At 34.4% G+C, this 10,874-nt stretch overlaps 1 long non-coding RNA gene across 21 annotated transcripts; it reads left to right on the top strand.

Moving 5' to 3' along the window:
- On the top strand, positions 2,214 to 6,035 carry LOC107623723. Of its 21 annotated transcripts, none has more exons than XR_002355286.1 (9): positions 2,214 to 2,600; positions 2,728 to 2,822; positions 2,921 to 3,337; positions 3,440 to 3,812; positions 3,914 to 3,994; positions 4,381 to 4,484; positions 4,656 to 5,228; positions 5,333 to 5,661; positions 5,765 to 6,035. It is a non-coding gene; the product is annotated as an uncharacterized LOC107623723 (long non-coding RNA). The 21 variants fall into 21 exon arrangements; XR_002355284.1 differs by having other exon boundaries at positions 2,214 to 3,337; positions 4,656 to 4,726; positions 4,976 to 5,021; positions 5,150 to 5,228; positions 5,765 to 5,965; XR_002355291.1 differs by lacking the exon at positions 2,728 to 2,822 and having other exon boundaries at positions 3,224 to 3,337.

Genomic DNA, 10,874 nt, shown 5'->3' with positions numbered 1-10,874 from the left:
GATGATGAAGTGGATGATGCAACAAGACGACCCTAATTTCAAGATTGGTCAGTCTTCTACCCGGATATTATCTCCAACGTCGTTGAGCCCAGCGCAAAAAGCCGTTCAGAGTAGTGCTGATGGTAGTCACGCAGCATTGGAAATGATTAGGGAAGAAGATATCCCTGAGTTAGCGTTCAAGGGGATTAGGGAAGAAGATATCCATGAGTTAGCGTTCAAGATTGGTCTATCTCCAACGCCGACTACTCTTCGACAGATTTCACCGCAAGAGTGTCGCTTTCCCTATTCTTATAAGAAAGCAGCTTTTCAGGGAATTTCCAGTCAGTTTCCTCCTCCTTTTCCGTGGCAGAATGCACCTCAAGACAGTTTCTTTTCCGGTTCTAATAGGAACGCAGTGCTAAAGGGAAATTCTGGTCAGCTTCCTCGTCCTCTTCAGCCTCAGCTACCGCCCCCTATGCGACAGATTGCACCGGTGACTCCCGCGCCGAATATAGCGTACCATTCCTCAACGGCGAACCATTCTTTGCGATCGATTGTACCGTCTATCAGTTCCTTGTTGCCTATAACCGCACAGTACGAGTCATCGCAGCAGATTCAAGTGCCGCGGAGTGTACCGTGGAACCGTTCATCTTCGATGTGGCCACCGACTGAGTATAAGGTGGATCGGATTTTAGGCAGTTTTGAGCAGATTCAAGGGCCGTCGAGTGTACCGTCGAATAGTTCCTTTTCGCCAATAAATGAACTTTCCAATTTACCGCAAGGGCTGAGTGTACCGTACCGTTCGACGACGATTTCTCCGGAGATTCAGCAGACGAGTGAACCTGACAATTTGGCGCTGACTGAGGATGAGGTGGATCGGCTTTTACGGATTTTGCCGCCGAATGCACTGCCGAACAGTTCCTTGTCGCCGATAAATGAACCCCAAGGGCCGAGAGTACCGCACCGTTCATTGTCGACGTCAACGACGGCTCAAACGTACAATTCCTCTCCACAGATTCAGCAAACGAGTGCAATGTGGCCGCTGACCGAGGATGAGATCGATCGGATGTTAGCGGGTTTTGCCTTTGAGCGTCAAGAACCGTTTCCGCGTTTGCCTCCTCCCTAAATAACTCTGATGATGACTAAGTAACTTCTTTTTCTTCTCCTTCCACTTGATGATTAGAGCAATTAAGACACTTCACACATTCTTTCTTTCTTCCTATCTAGCTACTACTCTCAGATTTTCAATTTGATGATCATAATCATAGATTCCTTCATTTTAGATTGGGCCATTGGCTTCTAATTGTAACTTCTTCACCAATTTGCATTTAGCAGTTCACCACTAGGACCCAAAACATTGCATGTATTTTTCGGATCGAAGGATAATTTCTATCATCATGATGTACACACACAAAATACAATTTGGTTTGATTTGATTTTTTGTGCTTCTTGTATAAAGGTATTTTATAAAAACTTGTGAAAAATGTCCAATTGTTAGTATATACCTAACTTTCTATTATGATAACTACTATTCGCAGTAGTTTGTCACTTTCCTAAGTTTCTTAACTTATATATTCATGAATGGTGTCCGAAAATAAAAATTGTTCTCTAACGTACTTATTATTATATATAGGAAAAGTATATGTAACAAGAAGTTACACTACAAGAAAAAGCGTATTTATCGACGCAAAAAATCGACAGCTATCTCTTCTGTCGATATTTTTCGACCGCTTGCTGTCGATATTTTAAAAAAAAAATAAAAATAAAATAATAAAATCGACGGCCTGTTCGTCGATTTTTTTATGATGCATAAAATATCTATTAACTATCGTCATATTATCGACGTACTGGAGGACGAAAATACTTTTATTTTAAAATCGACGAACATGGCGTCTATTTTTATATTTAAAATATCGACAACCTTTCCGTCGATAAATTTAAACAGTTCAGATTGCTTTTTTAAGTAAAATAAATGGTGTAGATTGCTTTTTTCAAATTAAAAGAAAGAAATTATTAAAAATAAAATATTAAAATCGACGACAATGCTGTCTATTATTTTAGCAACTTTCAACGCCTTCCTCTAATCGTCACATTGCCAATAAGGTAATGGGTAATAATTGTTTTTCTTTAAAATCCACGAATTTATTGTCTATTTTAATAATTATAATATCGACATATTTTGCCGTCGATAAATTTAAACGATGAAGATCTTGCTTTAAAAATAGAATGAATAACATAAATTTATTATATAAAATAGACGGTTAATATGTTGATTTTTGTTTTAACTAAAATCGACGAACTTACCGTCGATTTTTATCAACAAAAAATTATACCCGCGTTTATTACCCGCGTCCTTCGTTTCGATCGATTTCCCAAACATTAACCCCAAACCTCCAGAGACTCAAAAGTTCAGAGTGAAGCTGCTGCTGCTTCTTCTTCTCCAACGCTTGAGAGTAGAGACCAGAGACGGAGCCACCGTTACGGAGAGAGGCAGAGAGCAGATCAGTAGAGCTTCTTCTTCTCCGACGATTGAGAAAACCCACCGTCCTCCGTCGGAGAGCAGAGCAGCTTCTTCTTCTTCTCCTCCTCCACCGAGCCCGCCGCCGCGCCATCCTGTTCATGTAAGTTCCTCTCAGTCTCTCTGATCATTATACTTATTTTTGCGGTTGTTGTATCTACTATCTACTATTTTCATAATGAAATTCTGAATTTGCGTTTGTTAATAACAATCGCATCACTAAAACCTAGTTAGCATAATCAATTCATCACATTTCATCAATCGCTTCGTCTCTCTGTGCCGTTGTTGCTGCTGCCTTCAATTGACCGTGCTCAATCAAAATCAGGTACTCTCTCTCTTTCGTTCTTCAATTGATTTTTTTTTCATCAATAAAAAATTTGCTCAGCATTTGTAGATGATTCACTACTTTTCTCAATGATATAGGTCTTCAATTCAAAGATTGATGAAGGAAGAAAGGCATTGCGGGTGTTATCACTACTTTTGTTCATTTTTCTGTGTTATCCTGCAATTTTGTATTCTTTCTTCATGACTGACATGGATTTATAGGATTCTTCTCTATTTTCGGTGTTAGTTCTCTAATTTTTTATTAAGTTAGATTCAATGATCAACTATATGTAACCTCGTTTTATGCTGAAGAAATCTGTAAAGAACTTCAGTTCTCTACACAGGTTTCTTAAAATGTCTCTGTATTATAAAGAAGCAATCACATTTATTTCTTTTTTGTAGCACTTGTGGCTGGTTTTGAGGTATGCAATTCTCAATTTGGAAGTTATTCAAGCAGCAATCTCTTTGGCCAAACAGGAAGGTCTTCTTGTTTCTTTGGATTTGGCCAATTTTGAGGTACTAACCACCACAATTTGTTTTTCTTCTTCTTTTATTATTCTCTTCCATGAAAAAATTAATGAAGCTAACTGTTTTCTAATACTTCTTTTCTTTGACAAGATGGTGAGGAAATTTAAGCCACCACTTATGAAGTTATTGGAGTCTGGCAATATAGACCTCTGTTTTACCAATCAGGATGAAGCAACGGAACTTCAATTGTAATTTTTTCTGCTGGCTTCTTTCCCAATCTCGTTCTCTTTTGCTTTAGTTGGAAAATGTGTAGTTGACTCTGTTGTGAACTGTTTGCTGTTGTGCATTGATCACTTGGAGAACATGACTAACTATACAATCATGGTAGTTTGGTTCACACTGCAGGAATTCGTTCTCAAGCCATTGCCTCCCAATATAGTGCATATCAGGATCTGATTCATGAAGCTTTCTAAAGAAAGCTAGTGTTCTCATTGCTCTTGCAATGGCTGCTGGCATTAGAGGGGTACGATGTTTGCTATATTCAAAGTGCTATGTTTTGCTCATATTATTGTAGATTCTAGATTGGCATGTTGACATGTTGATGACCTTTCTCCTTGCTCACAGGTTGTGGCTGGAGAGCTTGAACTGAATCATGAATGCAGTTTGATGCACTGGTTGCCAGAGGATTTCGAATATAAATTGCAGGTATTTTAAATGTTTTCCTTTGCTGAGAATATATTACCTATACAAATCATTCTAATTTCTACATTTCCTATGGGTTGCACTTGGAATCAAAGAACAAGATTAAAACTGCTAATCGGATATTGGAACTTGGCATATCTAGGCAGTGAGCCTCATCTTATGAAAACTAATTGTTCACTGTTTCATAGTCACGCCGGTTGAATGGTTCACTACCATACTACCATCCTAAAAATCATTCATGATTATTTGACTAAATAGTTGCTGCTATAAGTAATTTGTAACATGTGTGCTGATTTTTTGTGAGAGGATTATTACTTATATTTATATTAGTTTGATTGTGCATACTGTCTGTCCTTATGATTTAATATTACACGTACAAAATTTGAAAGGTGGAAAGTGAGATTGTGTCTGCATTCTTGAGAGGAAAAGAACGCCATTTGTTAGATTTGGACCTTAATGCCGTACTTGGATTCATTGATGATTTCTGCATATGGTAAAGTTGCAAATATCATTTGTCAATAAATTAGCCTTATTGATTCATCTTACAACTAATGATGAAGGTTATAAAATAAGAGAAATTTAAAAATTAAAGCAGAAATAATACATAGTTACAAATCTTGAAATTTGATTGTTTCCTTGTGTACTAAAATTATCATTATTGCAGGGTGATACTTTATTTTAAAGACAGAGTTCTCAATTTGCTCTAGTGGTCTCAGATATAGTTCTTATAAACATGTAAGTTTCCTTTTCAAAAGTTTTCCTGTATAGAAAGAAATTAAGCTTCTTTCCTTTTCGTATTTCTTTCACTTTATTAGAACTGTCAATAGAACTGAATGTTATGTTAAGGTGATTTCATTCTATTTGGATTCAATTCATACACGTTGAATCTTACTTTGCTATTGGATTGTATAAAGAGCTAAAACATGTAGCATAAAGGATTTGCAAATGAAATAACAACTTATTCCTTATTGTTTTCCTACACAGGTGGAAGAAGAAGACAAAGAAATAGATAGCTTTCTCAAAATACATTGTATCTTTCTCAAAATATGTCTTAACAACAACTTATTCTTTATTGTTATCCTACAACTGTATGTTTTAACATGTATCTTTCTCAAAATATGTTGTTAATACCAAATGTGTCTTGCACTCTTGTTTCAGGGTGAGAAAAAGAAGACAGAATACAAAAATTGAGAAGTATTGGGACTGGAAATTGGCCAATGAAACAAACCCAATATAGGTGAGCTGGATATCTGCTTTGCATGGTGTTAGGGAGTCAATGGCATGCATTTAACATATTCTTGATGGTGCCTTTTATATTGACTTCATAGCCACTTTTTGTAGATGAGGCAGCCCCAAGGAAGTCGAAAAGGAAGAGTACAATAAATTCTACAGGAAGACTTTTAACAAGTTCTTAGAACCGCTTGCTCATACTCAGTTCACCACCGAGATATTTTGATTTGATGATATTTTAGTAACTTTTGTTAGAACATTTTCTTTAGAGAGCTAATATTATAAACTCTTTACATTCTAGTAACATGAATGAATGATATATTGTATGTTAGGAATGATTCTTATTTATTTATTTATTTAGAAATGTGCTTCCCAAAGTGTTGTCTTGACAATGTTTTAATTGCAGGTAAGAATAATGAAGAAGAAACTTGTCAGACCCAGTAAGTCTACAAATTCTTCAATTCATTTCATACTCTCTCATCATCTCCAAATTAATAATTGAATTTGTAATTTCTTTATTTATTATTTATTATTATATTACAGAAGCTCACATGTTCTGGTAGCTTTACAAGAGTCCTTATAGAGTGAAAGATCCATCAAAATCATGGCCAATTATTCTGTGGTTACAACTTACAAGGAGGACCTGCAATAACTACTTATATGTATGGTTTTAGATTGAAATATTGTGAATAGTAATATATAATTGTTGAAACATTTTAATGAATAGGGTGCTTCACGAGTTGGAATTGGAAACTTTGTATAGGAATTATTTTTTTTTTATTTTCAATATTAAAAAATTATATATTATGTTTAATACTTTATTTATGAATTATATAATATTTTGTTTATGGATATTGATTTTTTGTTGTTGTGAAATTTTAATCAAGAAATTATTTGCTTAACGCGATAAAAACGACGGTAAAAATTACTTTTTTAAACGATAAAAAATGTCATTTTTACTCGATAAAAATGGCGGTTCAATTAAAAAAATAATTAAAAAACATATAGCTATTAAAATCGACGGTAGCGTTGTCGCTTTTTAAATTTAAAATAGATAAAAAACAAAAATATAGACAAAGAATTTGTCGGTATCTAAATAATTAAATCGACGGCAGTTATGTCGATTTTATTGAATCAAATATCGACGGAAACGGTGTCGATTTTATATAATAATATCGACGGAAATATTGTCGATTTTATTGAATCAAATATCGACAAAAAAGGTGTCGATTTTATATAATAATATCGACGACAACGTTGTCGATTTTAGTAAGAAGGTAAAGTTCTCAACCTCATATTATAGACAGAAATGATGTCGATTTTATTAAATTATTATCGACGGCCAGGAAAACCGTCGATTTTACTCGAATTTTGAAAAATCGACACGCTTAATAGCGACCATCTCTGCCGTCCATTTTGCCGTCCATTTTGCCGTCCATTTTAACAATGTTTTTTGTAGTGTTACTAGCCAAAAACTAAACAAAACCATATTAATTTATATTAATTATTAATTTTAAATTTTTTAAATTCAAAATTTAAAAAATTTAAAATTGATTAAGTAAACCTAATTAAAACCTATAAAAACCTTCCTCTTCTCTCTCACATTAACCTATCCACCTCCAACAATCACACACACAGACCTCTCTCTCACCGTCAGGCCCTCTCTGCCTCTCCACCGCGACCCACTCATCTTCTATCACCGACATCTAACTCGTCGGATTCGCCACCGTCGACAAAAACCGCTTCCCTTTCGTGGACCAGATGTGTTATCGGAACATGATAGAACGTGTCCGGCGCCGGAACAACGTAAAACTGTTGGTCTCCACCTCCGGGAGCCTTCGAAATTGCCGTTGGGAAACCTTCGCCAGAAAATTGCTTCTCCGGCCAGTAATTCCCGGGGTGTGGCACAATAGCAGGTGAATTCGACGTCGGAACCTTCTATGGCATTTTCTGCATGTAATAATCGCCGCCCCCAGCAACACCATAACCTCCAGCGAAGCCATCCTCACTTCTCCTCCGGTACATAGACTGATCAGCCTTTGCGATCTGCAACCACTGCAGCTCTTGCTGCAACTGCCTTTGAACGTCGATCGGGTTCACGGTGGGGTCCGATCCAATATCCCGATCGTTCACAAAAATATAAAAAAACATTCATTTAATATGAAAAAAAAAATATCTTAATACTTAACAAAAAAATATCCAGTTATATTTTAGCAAAAATAATTAAATATCTATAAAATTTTAAAAAAAATATGAAATTTTTAAAGAAATAGAGACATTCACATTTGCAATATAAAAAAATTCGAAAAATATATAAAAGAACATCCATTTAGTATGAAAAAAAAACATTCTGATACTTAGTAAAAGAAACATCCATATATATTAACTCGTAGAGATTTTGGATTCACTCAAAAATATTTTGGCTGATTTTTGGCTAATACCGTTTTGGTTCCTAGCATTGTTAGTATATATATGGTTTCTCAACAATATATTATACTCGATTGTCAACAGTGATTATTTTATTATAATATTTTTCGTTTTTCAGATTTTGAGGTTTCTTTTCATTTTTATTCAGTGACCATTTCTAGTACAAGTCTACAACATACCACAACAATTTTACATTTGAAATCAAAATCGATGATATTTTCGTCTATGTAACGTATTTACAATACCATTTTATTTTGTAAGAGAACTTATCATGTCAGATCAATTTCAAACTCGTTTTACAAAATTTGAACTGGACTGTCTGCTCAACTCATTAAGAAGCAAGCATAATAAAAAAGATACATATAAGTTCAGTTAAGTTAACTAAAAACTCATGAGCTAACTTAAGCTCAGACACCAGCTCAAATAGCACAAACATAATTTGTATAAATTGTAACTTATATGTAAAATATATATATTTTGCAGTGATGCACACTTATTATATATTACTTATTATCACTAAGAATTAAATGTATAAAATAAATAATATATGAGCCTGATAAATGAGATAATAAATTGAACTTACCTATCTAGCTCTCACTAAAATTCAACCGTGCTTCATTTAATATATGAGTTTAAATTTAAGTTTAAGTTAGATTCACAAACTATATTTCAAAATTTAGTTAGTTAATGAGTGGAATTTATTAATAGATTACGAATTAAATAAAATAATTTCAAAATAAATACGTAAATTTTTATATTGAAGGAGATATCGAATCTAATTTCAAAACTGAACCTAAACCCTAAGTCTTATATGTTGCATTGTTTAAAAGTGTGATGAAATACCTTTTCCACTACAATTACAAGGCTGAAATAACATATAATTATAGTTGTAGTATGCCCAATTGCATGGCAGCACATGAAATTTGAATTTCAATTTATAAGAATTAAATATCTTCCTATTTATTTTCAAATAGAAAAGAAATACCCGTATCCTAAAAGGTTTTTTTTTAAACACATTTATTAATAGCACGGTCTTAAATCTTAATGAACCTTTGCATGTAGTAACTCAATGAAAGCAAGCTTTGGAATTTCTTTCATCAGTGAAGTTGTCTATACTTGCAAACATTTGGAAATCATCAATTAATAATGACACTTTTAGATAATGCAATTTGATTAAATGTTTCGCAAGATCCTTCCAAACACATGCCTTTGGTTGGAACAAAGAAAAGAATAATACTTATGGATGATTTCATCGCTAAGTATTTTATCAAAATTTCAAAGGCTCTTACAAAAAGCTTAGAAATTTTCTTTTTAGACATACACACTCACACACACTAAATCTAGTTATTATTGGGGATTGATCCTGGGTGTAACTTGTTATGAGATAAATAAATTTGCCGCTCACACGTTACTCAGCCACCAAGGCCTAGGAGTTTGGATGGAATTCAGGAATTGTGTGGAAGCACACTCCATTTGGTTCATAAACCCATGTTTGAACTCGATAAAGGAAACTTTTATCGTTGATCCATTATTAATAAATCGGCCTAAAACAAACTAACAACTTTGGGATCGGAAACCATTAAACTCAACAACTTCCCCATAAATGTCTCTAAACAAACCACTAAGGCCCAGTAATCGGAGGATTTGCGAAGGACTCCGAGAAACAAGCAAGGGATACGAATAACTATTTCAAATAAAAAATAACTTGATATATACAAGTGACTCACTAGGTCACACATACGCAATCACCACAAGAAATTACTAAAATAGCAATCGATTTTAGGGACTGAAAAAACGGGTTGCTAATAGTGACCGATTTAGCGACTGATATAGAATTTCTAGGACAAAAAAAATGTTGGTCGCTAAATCGGCCACTAATAGCAACTCAATTAGCGACCGATAAGTTTTAATCCAACCAGAATAAAGTTGGTCACTAAAATCGGTCGCTATTTTTTAATTTAGCAACGGAATTAGCAACTAAAACAAAAAGTAACATCTTTGGGACTGTTGGTCACAAAATCGGTCACTATTTTTTATTTTAGCGACCGATTTTGCAACTGACAGTGAAATACGGTGAATAATTGTTTGTCACTAATTTGGTTGCTAATACCCTGGTCACTAAATCAATTGCTAATTGTTAAGATAGCGACCGATTTTAGCGACCAACAAAATCTATCACTAATAACAACTGACTTAGTGGCCGATAAATTTTTATACAACCAAAATAAAGTTGGTAACTAAAATCGGTCGCTATTTTTAATTTAGCGACCGAATTAGCAACCAAAATAAAAAAGTTGTCTTTGGAACTATTAGTCACAAAATTGGTTGCTATTTTTTAATTTAAAGACAAATTTTGCAACGATAGAAAAATAAGATAAAAACAACTAAATTAATCACTAAATTGATTACTAATTCAAATAAACTAATCAGTTACTGAATTGGTTGCAAATTTAAATAAAGTAAGATAGCTACCAAGTTACCCTCACTAACCCTAACTTACCTACACCATTCTCCTCTTCCCCAGTTACAGAGTTGCCATCGTCGTCTTCTCAGATAGCGCCATTCTTTTTTCACCATCGCCTCCTCTGGTCGCGTCGCCTCCTCTAATCGTTGCATCGCTGTCCAGATCCGCTTCCAGATCTGTTGTTGCTCATTCTCGCGTCGTTCTTTTCTCACTATTGCTTCCTCTGGTCTCGCCGGCTTCTCTGCTCACTCCTTTGTCACAAATCGTCGCATCGCCGTCCAGATCCGCCGTTGCTTGTCATCGCGTCGTTCTTTTCTCATCGCCGCCTCCACTAGTAACTTCTTTGGCAACAACAACAACAATAGTCTTCCGGTGAAGCTAACATGTATATTATTATTGACTTTGTACTATTTTCGTTGTTCTTCGCTTTTGGCTCTATTCGTTTCCGTCTAATAGCAAAACTTGAGAAATTGAATCTCTGTATTTGTATTGAGGTTTTTTATTAGAGCACCATATTGCGATGAGATTTTTTATTATTGTAGGCATTGCCTAAGTTGTGTTAATTTATAAATTTATTTATTTTTTAATTCATGATCCTTTTTGTTGTTGTAGAAAATATGGTGTATTTTTTTGTTTCTGTTTTTGTTTTTGTTTTCACAAAACTTTGAGGAAATTAATGTTAAGGATCTCACGCCATGAAATTAACAAGGTTTGCTATTTAATTTCATTAGAAAACTCTTCTATTAATTAGAGATGGTTGTT

Source organism: Arachis ipaensis, chromosome B10 (assembly GCF_000816755.2).
Source record: "Arachis ipaensis cultivar K30076 chromosome B10, Araip1.1, whole genome shotgun sequence".
Lineage (NCBI taxonomy): Eukaryota > Viridiplantae > Streptophyta > Magnoliopsida > Fabales > Fabaceae > Arachis > Arachis ipaensis.
This window is presented reverse-complemented; position numbering and strand designations above follow the sequence as displayed.